This window comes from Colobus angolensis, unplaced genomic scaffold (assembly GCF_000951035.1).
Source record: "Colobus angolensis palliatus isolate OR3802 unplaced genomic scaffold, Cang.pa_1.0 Scaffold301, whole genome shotgun sequence".
NCBI classification, from domain to species: Eukaryota; Metazoa; Chordata; class Mammalia; order Primates; family Cercopithecidae; genus Colobus; species Colobus angolensis.
Genome location: NW_012116278.1, coordinates 1,775,155 through 1,796,582, shown reverse-complemented (window position 1 = coordinate 1,796,582; position 21,428 = coordinate 1,775,155).

The window sequence follows — 21,428 nt, the reverse complement described above, 5'->3', positions numbered from 1 at the left end:
ACCAGAGGGAAAAAGACCTCTGGTGGGTGGGTCTTCAGTTTATCCCTTAAATATTCTGGCATGGAAGAGACACATAATACTTATCTTTACAACTTATTGATCAGGACTAGTCTCATGTTCCACTGCACCCCAGAGAGATTAGAAGTGTGATCCTACTATATGCAAAGAAAGTTTATCCTACCATGTGGTTATAATTATTAGGTGAGCGGCAGTAGCATCAATTTCAAGGAGAAAGCCTTGAAGAATTCCCTTACTTATAGAGCAGGAGAAGGGATCTTGAACAAAGGAACAATGAAAGAGATGCATGAAGGATTTCTGGTATAGTTCAAGACACAGATTTTCCTGGGCTCTGATAAAATGCTCTTTCCAGACTTCTCTTCCACATTTATTTCTCCTTGCAAGGGGGGAGTTGTGTTGCGGGGGAAGTACTGGAAATTCTGTGCTGTCCCATGTTTGGCTATGATATTCCTATTTTAAACTATTTCTCTTCTTTCCCACTTAAGGTCACACCTTTTTTGGATGGGAATGTTGATTCACCATGTTTCCAGCCCTCACCTGTGTCATTCTTTCTTCCTGAAATCCCTCCTTGTTTTTACTTGGTGATCAACGTTTCCTTTCTTTCATGATTTAAGGTTAGACAAGAATCATCCCACTTGACCTTTATTGCTTTCACTCTTGGTGTTCTCTTGCTCAGACTTTGCTGCATGCCTTCACGGAGCCCCACCCATGGGTGGCCTGCTCTCCTGTCTCCACTATGTTCAACTCTTGTCCCACAGTCAAACGCCCTGATCAACCCACAAGTCATTTTTTTTCACCTTGCTCAAGGTAGTGTGATGTAGTATAAACTACATAGAATTTGGAACAGACAGACAGAGTAAAGCCCTGACTGTACCACTTCTAGTCCCCTGACCTTGGGTACATTACTTCTCACTTCACTAAATCTTTCTTTCCTCATCTCAAAAATGGGGTCCATGATGCAAAGTCTCACAGAGCAGTTGTGATGATGATAAGAGAAGATGGCATACAGGAACTGAATACAATTCCAGCATCAGTTATCTATGACTAAATACCAAACCACTCAAACACTTTGTGGCTTAAAACAAAACAATTTCTTACTGCCCATGAGTCTTTAGGTTTTCTGGGAAGTTCTTATCTGTCCAGGCTGTGAAGACATCAGCTGGCCTCATACATGTGTTTGTAGTCTTCTGGTGGGTCAATTGGGGCTGGCTAGTCTAGGATGGCCTCATTCATTGCTTGGCAATTGACTGTCAACTTGGGAGATGGGTCACTTGACCAACCATGTGTCTTACATTATCTAGCTAGCCTGGGCTTGTCTTCATGGCAGCTGGCAAGGATCTAGGAGACAAAGCAAATGTATGTAATACCTCATGGACTTATACTCAAAACTAGCACAGTCACTTCTGCCACATTCTACTGGCAAAGCAAAATCCAAGGCCGAGATTTGAGGGTTAGAGAAAAAGACTCCACTTAATGGGGGAAGCTGTTAAATAGCATTGCAAAAGATGTGGATATAGGAATAAGTGGAGGTATTAGAACCATTTTGTAAACAATCTATCAGAGTTCCATTTTCTTTCTCCCTCTCTCAAGTCTTTCCTGAATGGTCCTACTGATTGTGAGTTTCTTGAAGTCAGGGGCTACATTATATACATTTCTATTTTTCATATTCCCTAAGCATCCAATGAACAGTACCACTATCATCACTACCATTCATCAAGTGCTGACTATATTCAATGCTCTGTTTTAATCACTTTTTAATACATCACTTTGTCCTTATGACTGTTGTCTTTGTAATTGCTACTCTTGACTGTCTTCCCATTCCCATATACTTAGTATATTCCCAGTGTAAATCTACTAAAGGCACTTTCTTTTCTGCCTCAAGCTATTCCATGGGGTTATCACTTGCTTTGTGGTTCCAGGAAATGGGGCCAGAAGTGAATCAGGGAGTCAATCAATCTCATCTTTGACTTCTTCCAAAATCCACTTCTGTGTATCACCTGTCTCACCTCCAGTTCACCCCACAGACTTGTTATCCTGAATTGAATTCAGCCTCCCATGAACTCTTGTAATACTTCTCATGCTTCACAGTACCCATATTACTCATCTTGCTCACCCACACACCACCTACTCCCCTCCATTCATGTCTTTGCATACAATCCTCCCAGCCCTTTGCTTATATGAGTTTATCACAGTTATTTTTCAGACAGAGATACCATAAACCCTATGCTTAGTCATAAAGAACAATGATAACAGCAATGTATTTCTATTGCCAAGTGCTTGTCCTGACATCTCATTTGAATTCTAGAACCACCCAGCTAGATATGTGATGCAAGTACAACAGTCCCTGTTTACAGGCAGGAAAACTGAGGCATAGAAAGTTTTAGTGCCTTGCCCAAAGTCACACAATATATTGATGTTCAAGACAAGAGGAAAACTTGGGATTTATAATGTATAGACCAGCAATGGTTCTACCCTCTTGTCATTCAATGTGATTTATTTGGAAGTTTCTTACTTTTCTCTAGCTTTTTTTGTCCGCTGTGCAGCAATGCTAACTCAACATAAACAAAGCACATCTAGTGGACATTGATTATATGCTAAGCACAATTCCAATTCATCCAAGGAGAAACACTGGTGTGTTGTATACAAAAGTTCTTTGTATTTAGGCAACCCTGGTTAAGCCTCTATCTCTTACTCATCTTGAAATCTTGGGCAAGTTGCACAATATGTTTGATCCTCAGTTTCCTCCTTCTTTAGAAGTGAGAATTAACCTTCACACCATAGGTTTATTAGGAAGATTAAATGAGATGATGCAAATAAAGCTCTGACACATTGGAGCCCTTCTGTAGACTATTATTATTGTTAATAAATATGAATGAGGTAAGAATGAGTCATGTTACTCAATTGCTCAACTGTTCCCTGTTCAATCTTCATCACATTTATGTCCCTGTTATTCATTCCATGTTTGTCTGCAAAAGATATAAACCTTTTTTTTTGGTCTTGCATGCCAAATTCCCAGATGACCCTCCTATCTCAGAGGGGTATTATGAAACATAAGTGATAAGTGACATATTCATTCCAGTAAGTGTCTTTTTTTCTCTTAGGCAAAGGTGAACAAGAGATTGAGGGAGCAGTAGCTTAGGAAAACACTGATATCCAAAAAAATCAGTAGGAACACAATACTGAGTTCTTGTCAGGAGACCACTATAGAACTGAGCTTCTGATAGTAAATACAGCAACCTGTATTATGATGCTAAGGGCAATAGTCTGTTCAAATCTAAAATTCTTTGAAGTCAATTTTGCATGTGTTGTTGCTTTTCAGATGTTATTTAGATGGATCAGAACTCACTAAAGTTAAAGACAAGTTTAGACAAATGGTAAGGATTTCCTTCCAATGCCTCGATGTTGTAATAGTAAGTACTGTGTATATAAAATCTGCTTTGTGCTTCTTTGCTTACAAGCAGTTTTGCATATATTTCTTTCTACTTAGTTATCTAAAGACCAGTGTTAGTTAAAGTAATATTACAGTTCATCTGTAAAATTTGGAGGAGAAGAAATTGGACTCAGGAGGTGAAGTAGCATGTCCAAGTTTGTGGTGTTAATGGTGGAAGAGTTGGAATTTGAATGCATGTTCCCTAACACTAGTGCTTTCCCACCCCAACCTAGCCACCTTTCAACATCAACGGCTGTATTGGAATAGCATAAAATGGGACCAAAGATGGTCTGATCATTGAATTTTCTTCCAAACTTAGCTATACAGGAAAGTTTACAAAGCATGACTTCCTTCTTGAAGAGTGGAAAGTTGGAAAGCACTGAATGGATCCGTAAAAGACAGATCACTCTGCGAGGGAGCAAGGAAGAAACTGAATAATTCAGTGAACGTTAATGGGCTTTTCAGAACATGACAGCCATCTGTTCCCATTCCCAAACCAGACGGTCACTGAGCCAGCATTCTTCCTGTCTGATTCTTTTGGGCAGCCTGGAGACAAATAAGGAGTGCTTTCTAGTAGGGTGGAGGCTCCTCAACTTGTGAGAAAGGTTGTCTTCCCCCTTTCTGGGTGCTGATTTACACAGATATTGGTGGGGCTAAATGAGGTGGTAAGAATCTTGAGGGCTTCTCTCCTTTTGGACCTATGGTTATATGCCAGGGCAGTGGAGATATACCAGATACAGTTTCCTGGCCACTTTGTAGCTAGATCACATCTCTGATGTCATGATGTCAGTTACCATTATGGATGTTATCTTCCCACCTGTAAAACAAGAAAGCTAGGCTTCTATCTCTGAGCACCCTTTGAGTTCCAAAATGTTACGGTTCTCACTTACCAAATTTTTTTTTGTCAACACCAACAGATCTATATCATTATTTTTAATGACCACATTGAATACCACAGTGGAAAGTCTTGTTTTGTGTTGCTGTTTTGTTTTGGTAAAAAGCCTTTAGTGATAGATATTTAGATCTTTTTTAGTCTTTTGATATTACACACGATTTTCTAGTGTACTTGCATATTAGTGTATTTGTGCAAATATTTTTGAAGGTGGCTTTCTTGAAAAGGATTGGAGAAGTCAGGGTACATGATATTTTAAAATTAAATTGATATTGCCAAGTTCACTTCCCAAAAACTAATGCCATGAACATTTTATTGCATTAAATCTCAAATGACTCTAAAGACTACTGTAGAAGCAGAACCCCTATCAGATCTTGTCCAGAATGTTGATGATGATGATGATGATGATGGTGGTCATGGTCAATATTTGTAATATTCTTACAATGTAGAAGTATTATGCTCTGCATCATTCAGACCTTGTAGGTATTGCACATGAGATAAAGGAAGCACAGAGAAATAAAAGTAACTTGTCCAAAAATAGATAGCTAGTAAATGGAAGAGCCATGATTTAAGCCTGTTTCTTTATGACTCAAAAGCCTACTCTACCACTGCAAGAGTACACAAGTGCTTACCATACACTAGTATTATGAGATGTTCCACTAGGAAAAACTGCATAGTAAATGAAAGGGTTCTGTGACCAAACAATTTTTGGAAACTTTTTATATAGCCTGTACAATTTTGGAGATTCACAGTACTCATTAACTAAATAAATGCTCTAGGAAGGTGTTTAACCAAGCCAAATAAGCATTTTTCAAACTTACTTGATTGTAAAACCCTTACATTAAAACATGCCTATTCTGAGGAACACACTTTGAGAAATGTTTTCCTGCTTGTACAGTATCTCTGTGATTCATCCATAGAATCTCAAGAATTTTTTAAGTTGCTTAATGTCATTTCCAATAAAATATTGACATGGATAACATTCTTCCCAACAACACTTGCAGAAATGGGAGCTTACTACCATATAGAGCAGTGAATTCCATCTTAGGATTCCTCTGTTGTTAGAAAGTTGTTTCTCACAAAGTCGAGCCCACACATCTTTGTGAAATGTAATCATTGGATCTAATTCTATTCATTTGCAGTTTCATAGAATACACTGAATCCCACTTTTCAGATTTGTGTTACCCATGATCACATCTTAGTCTATTCCTCATCATCTTATCCCTTCAAGGCTCAAATTTCTTGCTTGTTCTTATCTGGCTTGTTTTTGTCATCACTTCACTGTCAACATGATTCCCTCTTTAACATACTACTCTTTGTCTGTTTTGGTAGCAAAGTATAATTCCCACAACTGGATACTCCATTCTGACTGTGGGTTGATCAGCCGGAATCAGAATAAAACCACATTCTCTTGCTCTAAGCATTCCATTTCTACTAACATGTCCTAGTTTGGAATAGTTTGGTTTTACAGCCACAGCACGCTGGAAACTCCGAGTGAACGTAAAAGCAGTTCAACTTCTTAATATCTATTAATTTGAAAGAGAGGGGGTGTTGATTGTAGCAACCATTGAATAAAGCAGACATGTAGGTGATTACAAAGTTTTGTTCAGTACAGCTCTGACCCCAAAGTAATATTTAGCTTTGTGGTCTCCTGGCTTAAAGAGTTCTCTCTATACTTAGATAAGTTAATAAATTAAGGTAGGAGAGGTGAAGGGAAACAGTAAAAGATCAATTATAGCAATTATTTGCCAAAATTTGCAAGAAAGATAAAAATATTGAAAGTACAGACCAAAGGAAAATAATTACAAACCAAAGTAAGAAGAGAATATAACTTGTATGGCCTGGCATTTTGCATATGTCTTCTCTCTTAATTCTCATATCATTAACTATTTTTAAAGTGTAGAAACTAAGAATTTGAAAGGTTAAATGACTTGTCCATATATCCAGCTGATAAAACATAGAATCAAGTTTTCTGCCTAGTTATATTTAACCTTAAAGCCCTAAAATTCTAGAATTATAAGACTTTCCCTCAGAACCCCTAGATGAATCCCAGTGGTCTTGGGACAGAGCAGCAAAGTCCAGAGAGCTCCACTTCTGAGATGTGCCAAGGGTGGGTACTGGGCAAGAAACAATTTTCAAAGACCTGAAATAGTCATGGGAAATTGCCCAATTAATCCGCTTCCATCAAGGCCTCTCAAGAAGGAACTCTTTTAGCTGACACAACACGAATTAATTCTGAAAACCATAAGCCTTACAGACAACATGTTGGGGGTCTTCTATTAGGCTGCCTTGGACTCCAGTGATTTGGCCTATGAATCTTATCTCCCTTTGAAATTATCTTATTGCTTCTTGTAAGTTCCTCACATCCCAGGGACACTGCTCCGCTGATGGAGAAAGAGCTACACAGGGCTAGATGATATAATTTTCCTGTGTGGAGGTTGGGATTTGCAAAGTTATTTACCTATGAATTTGATATTATCAATATGATTCATAAATACCATCATTATACATCTACTACATGTTATGTACTATGTTAATTGCTTCATATATAGCATCTCATCCAGTTATAGGAATCACATTTTGAAGTATTATTATTATTATTCCTATTTATCAATAGGGGAACTACAAATTAACTTGCCCAGAGTCACACAGTGAATAAGGAGTGGTGCTAAAATTTGAATCCAAATTTGTCCAAACCAAAGCCTAGTTAATTCAATACATACACTGAAGCGTTTCAGATATTGGCTGCGTTGTAATCTCCTAGGTCTTAAATACACCCCAAATCCAGATTCTGATTTAGTGAGTTTTGCGATGGACCAATCACATTTTGAATCTACATTTTGACAAGCACCACGGGATAATTCTGAGCATCGATTTTGCAAAGAAAACTCTCTGAGACTATAAGAAGAGACCCCTCTAACTATGAATTGTCACCTTTCCCTTTCCCCAAAATGTGAATATGATGTTCTTCTAATAAGGAAATATCTGAAAAGCATCAAGACTGAAAAAAGAAATGCATCCCTGTCTGGAGAGAAGAAAAGTGAGTGAGGCTAGGATAATGAAAGAGGATGAAACAATCCACCCTGAAATCCTAACACTCAGTGATTTCTAAAAGTTTAACCTACTGAGTGGGTTTTAATCACAGTGGTCTTCCTTGGCTTTATCCCACAGGCTTCCTGAATTGCTGGTGGGAGGATTTCCTGGACCAGTAACAACACAGCAGCAAAATGTTGGGAAAGCCATGACTGGTCAGGGGCTCGATTTACAAATCAAACACCTCCCCTCTCCTGCTCTTTTCCAGACTCCTGTACCCAAGAGGAGTGAACAAAACTGGGAACAAAAGTAGCCATGAACAAAGTAGAATGAGCAGTTTCCCATGGAATATAAAATGTATAACTTAAGCATTTCCTGGAAATGCCATAAGAAATTAATATTTGTTACAGAAACAGTGGGGTTGCATTAATATTTTAATGGTGAATGAATATTTAATTCAAAACTCTGGATGGAAGGCAAACAAGACAACCATGGCAGGAACAATTACACTACCCGGTTAAGGATGCTAATAACTCATTGGATTTGTCAGTGGTAATAATGCCACACAATCTATAAATGATATAGTTCCTTTAACATGCTAGTAACACACCTCAGAATCAAAATCAGGACAAGGTTTTTATTCTTCGAGAGGCAGCATGACGTATTGGTTGGAGCAACTATTTGCAATCAGGGGAGCCTGACCTTGGGTACCAAAGCTTTAGTTTACTGGCTGTGCAACCACAAATAAGTTCAATCACCTCTTTGAGCATTATCTTCAAGATAAAATGACTGTCTACTTTAGAGGATTGTTGGCAGCATACATTGTTCATTCAATGTTTCCTTTTTGTTCCTACTAATTTTTTCAATATGGTAGAACAAAACAAAACAAAACTGTGGCTGAAATTTCTCTTAATTTAGCCCCAACTCTATTTCTTTGAGATAGGAAATAAAATTGCCATTTTTCTATTTCCCCTGAATACTTGTATGTGTCTTTCATCATTTCTCTTCAGTGGAAATTTCTGTAAATAGTTGGAGAAAACTATCTTGCTAATTAAAAACCCAGTTCTATCTATGATCACTAAAATTAAATTACAATACATTGACAATACCTGTTTTTTAAATGCATTAAGGTGTCTCCATATGGTCCCACTGTTAATGATTATGTTTAAAATCTAATTGCAGAAAATCAACAAGCTACTCCTGGCAGGTAATTCTACTTTATTTCAAGGCTAGAACATGGCCTTGTAGTACATGGTCCTTCTTCTCTCCTTTGTGGTCCTGCTATACTTTAATAACCTCTCTATTCTTCCAGTTTGGACTTTCTATAATTTAATATTTAAATGCATGGGCTTTAGAAACCAACAACCATTAGATACACATCCTCTCTGGGCTTCTTAGTAGTAGTATAGTCTTGAGCAAGGTAAACCCCCTAGGCCAGGAGGTCCTAAGTTGTAACATTGAAACAATGACACCTATCTCATCACATTACGAGCATCTATGAAACATACATATATAATAAAATATATTGTACCATTCTAAGTTTCCAGCTTAGGAAACTAAGATTTAGGTATCAAGTAACTTACTTAAGTTCATTCAGCAAGGACTAAAACCAACTCTTTTTGAACCCATTTCCTGTGTACTGAATTTCTATAATACACTAAGAAGACATATTTTTTAAGTGTAAAGTTACAGTCAAAAGTTAACCACAACTCAATGCCATACAATGCATTCTGTCTAAGGGCAATAATCCTCAATGGCTTTAGATTGTAGTATTTAAGTGTAGTGTGGTAGTTGCTCATCTCATATGGCCCAATCTGGAAACCAACACACAGAGTATAATAGGCCATTCACAAGAGCTAGAAAGATTACTTTATTGCTTCTATTCATTTTTTAATGAATCCAGGTATTACTGAATTTATCAATCCTTTTCTCATATTCACTATGAATAAAAAGTATTCTAATATTAGATGTTTCTTCCAATCCTAGCTATTGTCTTCTGCTATATCAGTCCTAAGACTCTGAATCTCAGTTGCTTATTTCTTAAAGAGAACATGTGCAGTGATGACATCAGGCCCTATTTAATTCTCACTTCTCTAAGAAATTAACTAAGTGGGACAGTAAGAGAAGAATTTTAAAAATGGTCTAGATGGAAAACCTCAATGACTCTACAAAAGCACTCCCAGACTGTTAGGTAAGTTTAGCCAGATTGTACGATAACAAAGTAAAAAGAAAAGAAAATCAACAATATTTCTATCTTCTAAAAATGAACAATTAGAAACTCAAGTTTAAAACAAAATACCACCTATCATAGTTCAAAAAAAAAGAAAAAACCTGAAGTTTTAGGTTTAAGTCTCTGGTATAAATCTAATAAAATGGCTAGGCACAGTGGCTCACACCTGTAATCTCAGCACTTTGGGAGGCTAAAGTGGGCACATCACGAGGTCAGGAGATCGAGACCATCCTGGCCAACATGGTGGAACCTCATCTCTACTAAAAATACAAAAATTAGCTGGGCGTGTAGGCATGTGCCTGTAATCCCAGCTACTCAGGAGGCCGAGGCAGGAGAATTGCTTGAATGGGGGAGTAAGAGGCTGCAATGAACCAAGATCATGCCACTGCACTCCAGACTAGCAACAGAGCAAAACTCCGTCTCAAAAAAAAAAAAAAAACACTAATAAAGCATGTACAAGATCTTTATTAGTAGCTGAAAACTACACAAAATTTATGAAAAATAATAATAAATACTTCAATGATAAGACATACTATGTTCATGAATTGGAAATAGCAACAAAGTAAAAAAGTCAGTGATATGGTTTGACTCTATGTCCCCACCCAAATATCATCTTATAGCTCCCATAATTCCCACATGTTGTGGCAGGAATATGGTGGAAGATAATTGAATCATGGGGGCAGGTTTCTCACATGCTGTTCCCATGATAGTGAATAAGTCTCAGAAGATCTGATGGTTTTAAAAAATGGGAGTTTCCCTGCACAAGCTCTCTTCTCTTGTCTGCCACCATGTGAGATGTGCCTTTCACCTTCTGCCATGATTGTGAGGCATCCCCAGCCACTTGGAACTGTAAACCAAATAAACTTCTTTCTTTTGTAAATTGCCCAGTCTCAGGTATGTCTTTATCAGCAGCATGAAAATGGACTAATACAGTAAATTGGTACCAGTAGAGTCGGGCACTGCTAAAAAGATACCTGAAAATGTCGAAGCGACTTTGGAACTGGGTAATGAGCAGAGGTTGGAACAGTTTGGAGGGCTCAGAAAGAGACAAAAAATTGTGGGAAAGTCTGGAACTTCCTAAAGACTTGTTGAATGACTTTGACAAAAATGCTGATAGTGATATGAACAATAAGGTCCATGCTGAAACAGTCTCAGATGAAGATAAGGATGAACCAGAGCAAAGGTGACTACTGTTATGCTTTAGCAAAGATAATAATGATATTTTGCCCTGCCATAGATATTTGTGGAACTTTGAAATTGAGAGAAATTATTTAGGGTATCTGGCAGAAGAAATTTCTAAGGAGCAAAGCTTTCAAGAGGTGACTTGGGTGCTGTTAAAAGCATTCAGCTTTAAAAGGGAAGCAGCACAAAAGTTTGGAAAATTTGCAGCCTCACTATGTGATAGAAAAGAAAATCCCATTTTCTGAGGAGAAATTCAAGATGGCTGCAGAAATTTGCATAAGTAATGACGAGCTGAATGTTAATCCTCAAGACAATGGGGAAAATGTCTCCAGGACATGTCAGAAGTCTTCATGGCAGCCCCTCCCATCACGGCCCAGAGGCCTAGAAGGAAAAGATGGTTTTATGGGCCAGGTCCAGGGCCCCCTGCTCTGTGCAGCCTAGGGACTTTGTACCCTGCATTTCAGCTGCTCCAGCCATGGCTAAAAGGGTCAAGGTACAACTCTGGCTGTTGCTTTAGAGGATAGAAGCCCCAAGCCTTAGCAGCTTACAAGTGGTGTTTAGCCTGCAAGTTCACAGAAGTCAAGAATTGGAGTTTGGGAGCCTCTACTTAGACTTCAGAAGATATATGGGAATACCTGGATTTCCAGTCAGAAGTTTGCTATAGGGGCATGGCCCACATGGAGAGCTTCTGTTAGGGAAGTGCAGAAGGGTAATGTGGAGTTGAAACCCCCACACGGAGTCCCTACTGGAGCACTGCCTAGTGGAACTGTGAGAAGAGAGCCATTGTCCTCCAGAACCCAGAATGGTAGATCTACTGATAGTTTATACCATGCACCTGGAAAAGTCACAGACACTCAAGGCCAGCCCATGAAGGCAGCTGGGAGGGAGGCTTTACTCTGCAAAGCCGCAGGGCAGAGCTGCCCAAGACCATGGGAGCCCACCTCTTGCATCAGCATGACCTGGATGTGAGACATGGATTCAAATGAGATCATTTTGGAGTTATAAGATTTGACTGCCCTACTGGATTTCAGACTTGCATGGGGCCTGTAGCCTCTTTGTTTTGACTGATTTCTCCCATTTAGAATGGCTGTATTTACCCAATGCCTGTACTCCCACTGTATCGAGGAAGTAATTAGCTTGCTTTTGATTTTACAGGCTCATAGGCAGAAAGGACTTGCCTTGTCTCAGATAAGACTTTGGCCTGTGGACTTTTGAGTTAATGCTGAAATGGGTTGAGACTTTGGGGGGCTGTTGAGAAGGCATGATTGGTTTTGAAATGTGAAGACATGAGATTTGGGAGGGGCCAGGTGTGGAATTATATTGTTTGGCTCTGTGCCTTCACCCAAATCTCATTTTTAGCTTCCATAATTCCCATGTGTTGTGGAAGGGACCTGGTGGGAGATAATTGAATCATGGGGGCAGGTTTCTCCCATGCTGTTCTCATGATAGTGAATAAGTCTCATGAGATCTGATGGTTTTTAAAAACTGGGAGTTTCCCTGCACAAGCTCTCTTCTCTTGTCTGCTGCCATGTGAGACGTGTGTTTCACCTTCCACCACGATTGTGAGGCCTCCCCAGCCATGTGGAACTGTGAGTCCAATAACCCTCTTTCTTTTGTAAATTGTCCAGTTTTGGATATGTCATTATCAGCAGTGTGAAAACAGACTAATAAAGTCCGTTTTCCCCATTTTGACCTGTTGGTTTAATAAAATTCTTGTTGAATCCCATCAGGAATTTTAGATATAGACAAATTGATTCTAAAATTTGTATGGAAAGCCAAGGTATTAGAATAGCTAGAATAATTTGGGAAGTGAATATAATTGAATAAATTGTACTACCTTATTTTAAAACTTATTATATCATTACAGTAAACTATACAGTGTAGCACTGATGAAGGGATAGACACGTACATCAGGGGAACTGAACAGAGAACCCAGAAATAGACACACACAAATATGCCCAACTTACTTTGGATAAAAGTTCACAGCATTTCAGTAAAGAAAAGATAGGCTTTTCAACAAATTGTTTTGGAACAACTGGACATCCATAGACCAAAAACAATGTACCGCGAACTAAATATTACACCTGACATAAAAATGTACTCAGAATGGATTATAGAGCTAAATATAAATCTTGCAACTATAAGAACATTTCACATAGGTGAAAATCCTTGTGGCCTAAGGTAAAGCGAAGAATTCTTAAATAGGACACCAAAACCATAATCCATAAAATAAAAAAAGTTAAAACTGACCTTAAAAAATTAATAAGTTTTGCTCTGTTAAAGTCATTGTTAAGAGAATGAAAACACAACTGTAGACTAGGAGAAAATAAGCAAATCACTTGTCTGGCAAAAGATTTTTAATCAGAACATGTAAAGAATGCTCTGAGCTCAACAGTAAGAAAACAATCAACCCTATTTAAAAAAATGGCACTTTATCACACAAGGTATATATAGAGAAGATATATACATAAAATATCTTCAACTTCATTTACCATTAGTGAAATGAAAATTAAAGCCACAATAAGATACCAGTACACACTTAATAAAATGGCTAAAATAAAAATTTTCTGGCAATAAGCACTATTAACAATAGCAAAGACACTGAATGATCCCAGATGTCCACCCGCATAGGACTGAGTAAAGAAAATGTGGTGCACGTAAACCATGGAATACTATGCAACCATACAAAGAAACAAATAAACAAAACCATGTCCTTTGCAGCAACATGGATGCAGTTGGAGGCCATTATTCTAAGCAAATTAATGTAAGAACAGAAAAACAAAATGTCACATGTTCTCACTTAGAAATGGGAACTATACATTGGGTACTCATGGACGTGAAAAATATTTTTTGTAGTTGTTGTTTTTTAAGCCACCTAGTCTTTGGCACTTTGTTATAGCAACCTGAACTGACAAAGACATACTTTTATTTGCAAGTTCAAAAAATTGAAAATAACTCAAACTTCCTTCAACTAGAAGGATAAACAAACTAGTATATCCATACAACATAATACCACTTAGCACTTAAAAGGAAAAAAACTATTGATACAACCAAACACTTAGACAAATCTTAAAGACATTAGGCTGTGTCTTTATAATCTTAAAAGATTACATATTGTATGCTTCCATTTACATAAAATTCTTGCCGTGAAAAAATTCTAGTGATAGAACATCCCTCAATCAGGTCAGTGGTTGTCAGAGTCAGACTTGGGGAGGGTGTGGCTACTGAAAGTTAGCATGAGGGAGTTTTGTGAGGGTGTTGCAACATTTCTATATCCTGATTGTAGTAGTAGTTGTACAAATGTATACATGTGTTAAAATATCATAGAACCATACACCAAAAAAGTACATAGAAAAAGCTGGTGAAATATGAATAAAGTCAGTAGTTTAGGAGTGTTTTGCCAACATCAATTTTCTAATTTTTAAATGTACTATCATTATGTAAAATGTGATTATCAAGAGAAACTAAGTAAATGATACCTTGGAACTTTCTATGCTGTTTTTGCAATTCCTAAAATGAAAGAACAAAACTAACTTGAATATCCTACACATTATCATTTAAGTCTTACTGATATTTTTTTCTTTTTTATCTGCTCCTATGAGACCAAGAGCTACTGTGTCCTCATAATCTCAACAGTTCTTTTCTCCCTTTGCTGTCGTAGACATTTTCAACCACATAAAATCACTAAGTGATTAAGCTAAAGGTGAAAACACTGCCCCCTACCAGTAGTGGATTATTTCCTTTGATAAATGTTCATTGAATATTCATTATGTGCCTAATTTTACAGTATGTGTAATGGTGAGAATGGGAAGATGGTTGCTCAGATAAAGAAAACCAAGTAAGTTGGATAAGAACATAAATTATTGCAATTCAAAGCAGAAGGCCATTTTTGGCAAAGGAAAATAATATATTGCAAACTGGAAACAAAGTAACAACTTAACTTTTAATTCATGTATTGGGGCTCTATCTATAATTTCACCAGGAGGAAAGTGTCAACAGTAAGAAATAGAAAAAGAAAAGCCAGAAAACACTACGATAGATGATGTCAATGAACTACAACCAAACTTTAAACATCCGTCATTCTGTGCCTTCTTCTGGATAGAATTAAGTCATGGAACAGATTTCTATGAATGCTTGCCTTTTTGTTTGTCCTGGAAGAATGCATGAAGTTTACATGGGGGAGTGAGCATGATGGATAGACAAGAAAGGGAAAAAGCCAGAAGCCTGCCTTCATAAGAGAGTATGCTGTCCTGTTACAAAGTTTCCGTGTTGTCAAGAAAGGAAAGGATCCATACCATTCCCTGCCAGGAGCTGTGCAAAATGCCTTACATACCTAATTTCATTTCGTCTCCAAACACCCCTAAGAGGTGGGAATTGTATCAGCAACAACAGAATTCACCTCTGCCTCTCTTAAACAACAGGTTGTTGTTGGGCAGAGGAAAAAGAGGCATCTGTAGGCCTCCCCTCTATGAATGCTGACACTGAGACACCTCCGCTCCAACTGAGAATCCCCTCTCCCTCATTCCACTGTATCTGACACATTCACTTGACCTAGAAAGTCCAAGGCAGAGGCATCTAATGAGCCACTTCAGAGTTATACCATTCATTCCAGGACACATGAAAAGATGCAAATCTCATACTGACTTTTCTGCTTTCCTTCCAGACACACAATGAAGCCTCCCAAATGGGGAACAAGTCATATGCATGGTATACCAAAATGACAATTGCCTACTGTAGGTACTATCATCCCAGTTTTACAGATGCAGGCTTCAAGGTGCAGAGAAGTGAAAAGAAAAATGTCCCAAGGTTGCATAGCTAGTTTTCATGATTCTGGATTTTAGACTATGTAACTGGTTCTGAACACAAAGCCCAAGGTCTTTCCACTGTGATTTTCACACAGTTTTTCTCTCTCTGATGTGGTGCTTCTTATTTTATTTTTACCATTTCCATGCATGCTAGCCTGATTTTCCAACTCCCAAGACTTCCCCTCTCTCAATTCTTTGTGTGTGGGCTTCCTCAGGCCAGAAAGCCCACTTAACTTGTGTCTGAAACAGACCAGAAGTAAAGTGGGAGAATCAATATTTTGGGTGCATCCCTGCAATGACAGGTGTTGGTGTGTAAATAACCCAGCTTCCTTGCTCCTCCCATAGGTGTGTTTTTTTTTTTAATGTGGTAAAATACACATAATATAAAATTTACGCTCTTAACCATTTTTAAGTGTACAGGTCAGTAATGTTTAGTATATTCATTGTTGTGCAACCACTTTCCAGAACTTTTTCATCTTACAAAACTGAAACTAAACTCTATGCACATTAAACACTAACTGCCCATTTCCCACTCCTGCCAGTCCTTGGCAATCACCATTCTACTTTCTGTCTGTAATTTTGACTACTCTAGGCACCTCCTGTAAGTGAAACCATGCAGTGTTTGTCTTCCTGTAACTGGCTTATTTCACTTAGCCTAATGTCCTCAAGGTTCATCCATATGGTAGCATGTGTCAGAATTTCCTGTTTTTAAAGCTGAATAATATTCCATCATATGTATATACCACATTTTGTTTATACAATCATCTGCTACTGAACATGTGAGTTGCTTCCTCCTTTTGACTATGGTAAATAATGCCACCCTGAACATTAAGTGTACAATTATTTTTTGAGTTCGTTCTTTCGATTATTTTGGGGTATATGCCTAGAAGTAGAATTCCTGGATCATATAATGATTCTGTTTTTAATTGTCTGACCAACTGCCATACTGCTTCATATGGAGGCTGCACTATGTTTACATTACCACTAACAGTGCACAAGGGTTCTGATTTTGCCACCTTCTTGCCAACACTTGTCATTTTCTGTTTTTCACTCTTATTTTTATAGTAGCCATCCCAATGTGGGTATGGTCATCCATAGGATCACTTTAAGTGCGTGTTCAACACTGGCTCCCAGACTTCCCCAGTAGGATGAGAGCTCTAGATGCCTATAGCAGTGATTTACTTAATAACTTAATTTATTGGTTTCCTTTCCTTCCTTGTTACACTTCCCCACTTCATTACTGCTGTTTTATTGTATTACCTCCTAAAAAAACTATCTACACTAGAACTCTTACCTCAAGATCTGCTTCTGGGAATCTTGAACTAAGACACATAAGATTATTCAGTATCCCTTATAGCAATTGTTAACAACATGTACCTTGATCAGTTATGTTAGAATGAGTTGCTTTTCAGCCTCAGTTTGCTGAAAGGTTATCTCCTTCCACGTGCAGTATAGAGTCAATAATTTCCTAATTAACTCCATGAGCATAACCAACACTCCTAAGTAAATACAGGATTCATGCAGCCTACCACATGGATAAGAAATCCCTCAATCTTCACTGTACTCAAGAGTCTTAAAACTGTACAACATCAGAAGTAAATGGGAGCTTATGGATTTCTAGAGCAGTTGTTTGAAAATGATGTACCATGGACCTCTAAAGTTTCAGAGACTCTGCACATGTTTAAATTATACAATAGGGTCGGGTGCAGTAGCTCACGTCTGTAATCTCAGTACTTTGGGAGGCCCAGGCGGGCGGATCACGAGGTCAGGAAATCGAGACCATCCTGGCCAACACGGTGAAACCCCGTCTCTACTAAAAATACAAAAAATTAGCCGGGCCTGGTGCCTGGCGCCTGTAGTCTCAGCTACTCGGGAGGCTGAGGCAGGAGAATGGCGTGAACCCGGGAGGCGGAGATTGCAGCGAGCCGAGATCACGCCACTCCACTCCAGCCCGGGCGACAGAGCGAAACTCCATCTCAAAAAAAAAAAAAAAAGAAAAAGAAAAAAGAAAAAATAAATAACTTGTGCAATAGAAGAAATAAATTAGTTGTACATAAAATATCAAGACATTTCAAGTGGACTAACTTGAATTGCCAAGTTCATGGCTTTTGGTGCAAAACTCTTTTCACCATTTCTCCAATTATCTCTGTTAATTTAAAAGTATCCAAAGTCTCTCAGGCAAGTTTTTTTTAATGTTGTTATATACAGTCACAAATCTATGTCACTCAGGACTTCATCAATACTGTGTCATGATACTGTGACTCCAGATCTCTTATTTTTATATTAATCAAGACAATAAAAATATTAAATAATTTTCCAAAAAATGTATATCACTGCTTTTATCCTTATGTATACACTGGGGGTTCCAGTATAGTCTGATCAAACATAAACAAAGAGAAAATTTTTCATAGCCACAAAATCTTGTAAACCATAGATTTATGTAAAGCCTTCATCGAATTCATAATGTCTTTCAACAGTATCTTGACATGTGTGCTTAAACATACCCAGTTAAAGAAAGCTTCCACCTTCTGGGGAAGTCTCCTTTATTTTAGGATACTTCTAATTCCTATGAATGTTTCTGTTTTTACCCCTATTTTGCTAAAATATGCCTCCCTGCAACTTCCAGTCTTCAATCCAAAGATTTTTTTCTCCTTACTCTTTCGGAGCAGCCTTGGGACTTTGTTGTGGTTTCCCAGTGTTCTCCCTCAATCAGGCAAGAACTGCTGCAAGTGTTTGAATCTCTTTGCCTTTTGGCACCCAACAAGAAGAAAATTCCCCTTCTCCAGTGGCTGGCAACAAGGCTTCCCTCTCCAGTTTATCTATAACCTATAGCAAAGTGATGGCAAAGATATAGATTTCACCAAACTTAAGCCTTAGTGAATCAACAAGAGTAGGGGTAGGAGGGAAGTTAGAAGTGAAGAGAAGGGATAGGCAACTTTCCAACCCCAAAACATATGGCAATCATTTTGAAAGTTCAAGACGGTATTTATTTCATGCAGCAACATTGTCCCAAGAAGAATGCAGGCCAAATTTCTAATACATTAACCCTATATCTAAGTTTTCAGATCATCCCGTTTTCCTCTAATTTTTCTTCCCCAACCCCACTTCACTCGATGCTAGTTCCACCTCTTGATTTTTTAAAGACTCCCTGTTTTTCTTGAAAACTGAGGCAGTATAACTGGAATGTTTTAATCTACTATAGCACCTCTGAATCAATTAATTTCTGCTCATTCTGACAACTGAGGGGTTGGGGTAAGAGCTGAGGGACAGCAGTGGTTGGGTGGTGAGAAGTTATAATGTAGCAGGGAGTGAGGAGAGTGGGAGATGGAACTCCCTGGAGGACTTTAGCCAGGGGAAGATAAATTACCCTTGTGTTTGCTGTTGAGAGAAAACGACTGGAGACTCTGGTATATGAGATGAGCACACATGAGCATTGGGGGAGGGAGTAATTCCTGTCATTCAGAAGGTTAAAAAATAGAAAAAGAAAGAGGCTATTGTACGTGAGATTGAGTTCTTGATTTGATTCTCAGCTTGGCTGTTGTTGGTGTATAGCAGGGCTACTGATTTGTGTACACCGGTTTTATAACCCAAGACTTTACTGAATTAATTTATCAATTCTTGGAGTATTTTGGAAGAGACTTTAGGGTTTTCTAGGTACAATATGATATCAACAGCAAACAGGGATAGCTTGACTTTCTCTTTTTTCCAATTTGGATGCCCTTTATTTCTTTCTTCTGCCTGATTGCTCTGGCTAGGACTTCCAGTACTATGCTGAACAGAAGTGGTGAAAGTGGGCATCCTTGTCTTGTTCCACTTCTTACGGAGAATGCTTTCAACTTTTCCCTGTGCAGTGTGATATTGGCTATGGGTTTATGATATTTGGGTTTTATTATTTTGAGATATGTTTCTTCTATGCTTAATTTGTTCAGATTTTTATCATGAAGGATGCTAGATTTTACTGAATTATTTTCTGAATCTGTTGAGACTATCATATGGTATTTGTTTTTAATTGCTTATGTGGTAAGTCACATTTATTAACTTGACTATGTTGAACCATCCCTGCATCCCTGGGATGAAACCCACTCGATCATGGTGTACTTTCTTTTTAATGTGCTGTTGGATTTGGTTTGCTAGTATTTTGTTGAAGATTTTTGTGTGTATGTTTATCAAGAAGATTGGTGTTTCCTTTTCTTTTGTTGCTATGTCCTTTCACAACTTTGGTATCAGAGTGATACTGGCTTCACAGAATGAGTTGGGGGGATGCTCTCCTTCTCCCTCTTTTGGAATAGTTTCGGTAGCATTGGTACTTATTTTTCTGTGAATGCCTGGTAGAATTCAGCTGTAAATCCGTCTGTTCCTAGGCTTTTATTTGTTGGAGGTTTTTTTATTATTTATTCAATCTCACTTCTTGTCAGTGGGCTGTTCAGGATTTCTTTTTTTTTTGTCAGCTTTGGAATTTATTTTAGTATTATTATTATTATCATTATTATTATTATACTTTAAGTTCTGGGATACATGTGCAGAATGTGCAGGTTGGTTACATAGGTATACACGTGCCATGGTGGTTTGCTGCACCCATCAACCTGCATCTACATTAGGTATTTCTCCTAATGCTATCCCTCCCCTAACCCCCCACCCCCAGACAGGTTCTGGTATGTGATGTTCCCCTCCCTGTATCCATGTGCTCTCATTGTTCAACTCCCACTTATGAGTGAGAACATGCAGTGTTTGGTTTTCTGTTCCTGTGTAAGTTTGCTGAGAATGATTTCCAGCTTCATTCCTGTCCCTGCAAAGGACATAAACTCATCCTTTCTTATGGCTACATAGTATTCCATGGTGTATATGTGCCACATTTTCCTTATCCAGTTTATCATTAATGGGCATTTGGGTTGTTTCCAAGTCGTTACTATTGTGAACCGTGCTGCAATAAACACACATGTGTATGCGTCTTTATAGTAGAATGATTTATAATCCTTAGGGTATATACCCAGCAATGGGATCACTGGGTCAAATGGTATTTCTGGTTTTAGATCCCTGAGGAATCGCCACACTGTCTTCCACAGTGGTTGAACTAATTTGCACTCCCACCAACAGTGTAAAATCATTCCTATTTCTCCACATCCTCTCCAGAATCTGTTGTTTCCTGACTTTTTAATGATCGCCATTCTAAATGTCTTGAGATGGTATCTTATTGTGGTTTTGATTTGCATTTCTCTAATGACCAGTGATGACGAGCTTTTCTTCATATGTTTGTTGGCTGCATAAATGTCTTCTTTTGAGAAGTGTCTGTTCATATCCTTAGTGCGCTTTTTGATGAGATTGATTATTTTTTTCTTGTAAATTTGTTTAACTTCCTTGTAGATTCTGGATATTAGCCCTTTGTCAGATGAATAGATTGCAAAACTTTTCCCCCATTCTGTAGGTTGCCTGTTCACTCTGATGATAGTTTCTTTTGCTGTGCAGAAGCTCTTTAGTGTAATTATATCCCATTTGTCAATTTTGACTTTTGCTGCCATTGCTCTTGGTATTTTAGTCATGAAGCTTTTGCCCATGCCTATGTCCTGAATGGTATTGCCTAGGTTTTCTTCTAGGGTTTTTATGGTTTTAGGTTTTACTTTTGACTCTTTATTCCATCTTGAGTTAATTTTTGTATAAAGTGTAAGGAAGGGGTCCAGTTTCCGTTTTCTGCATAAGGTTAACCAGTTTTCCCAACACCATCTATTACATAGGGAATCCTTTCCCCATTGCTTGTTTTTGTCAGGTTTGTCAAAGATCAGATGGTTGTAGATGTGTGGCGCTATTTCTTTGCTTTGCTTTGCCTTTTTTTTTTTTTTTTTT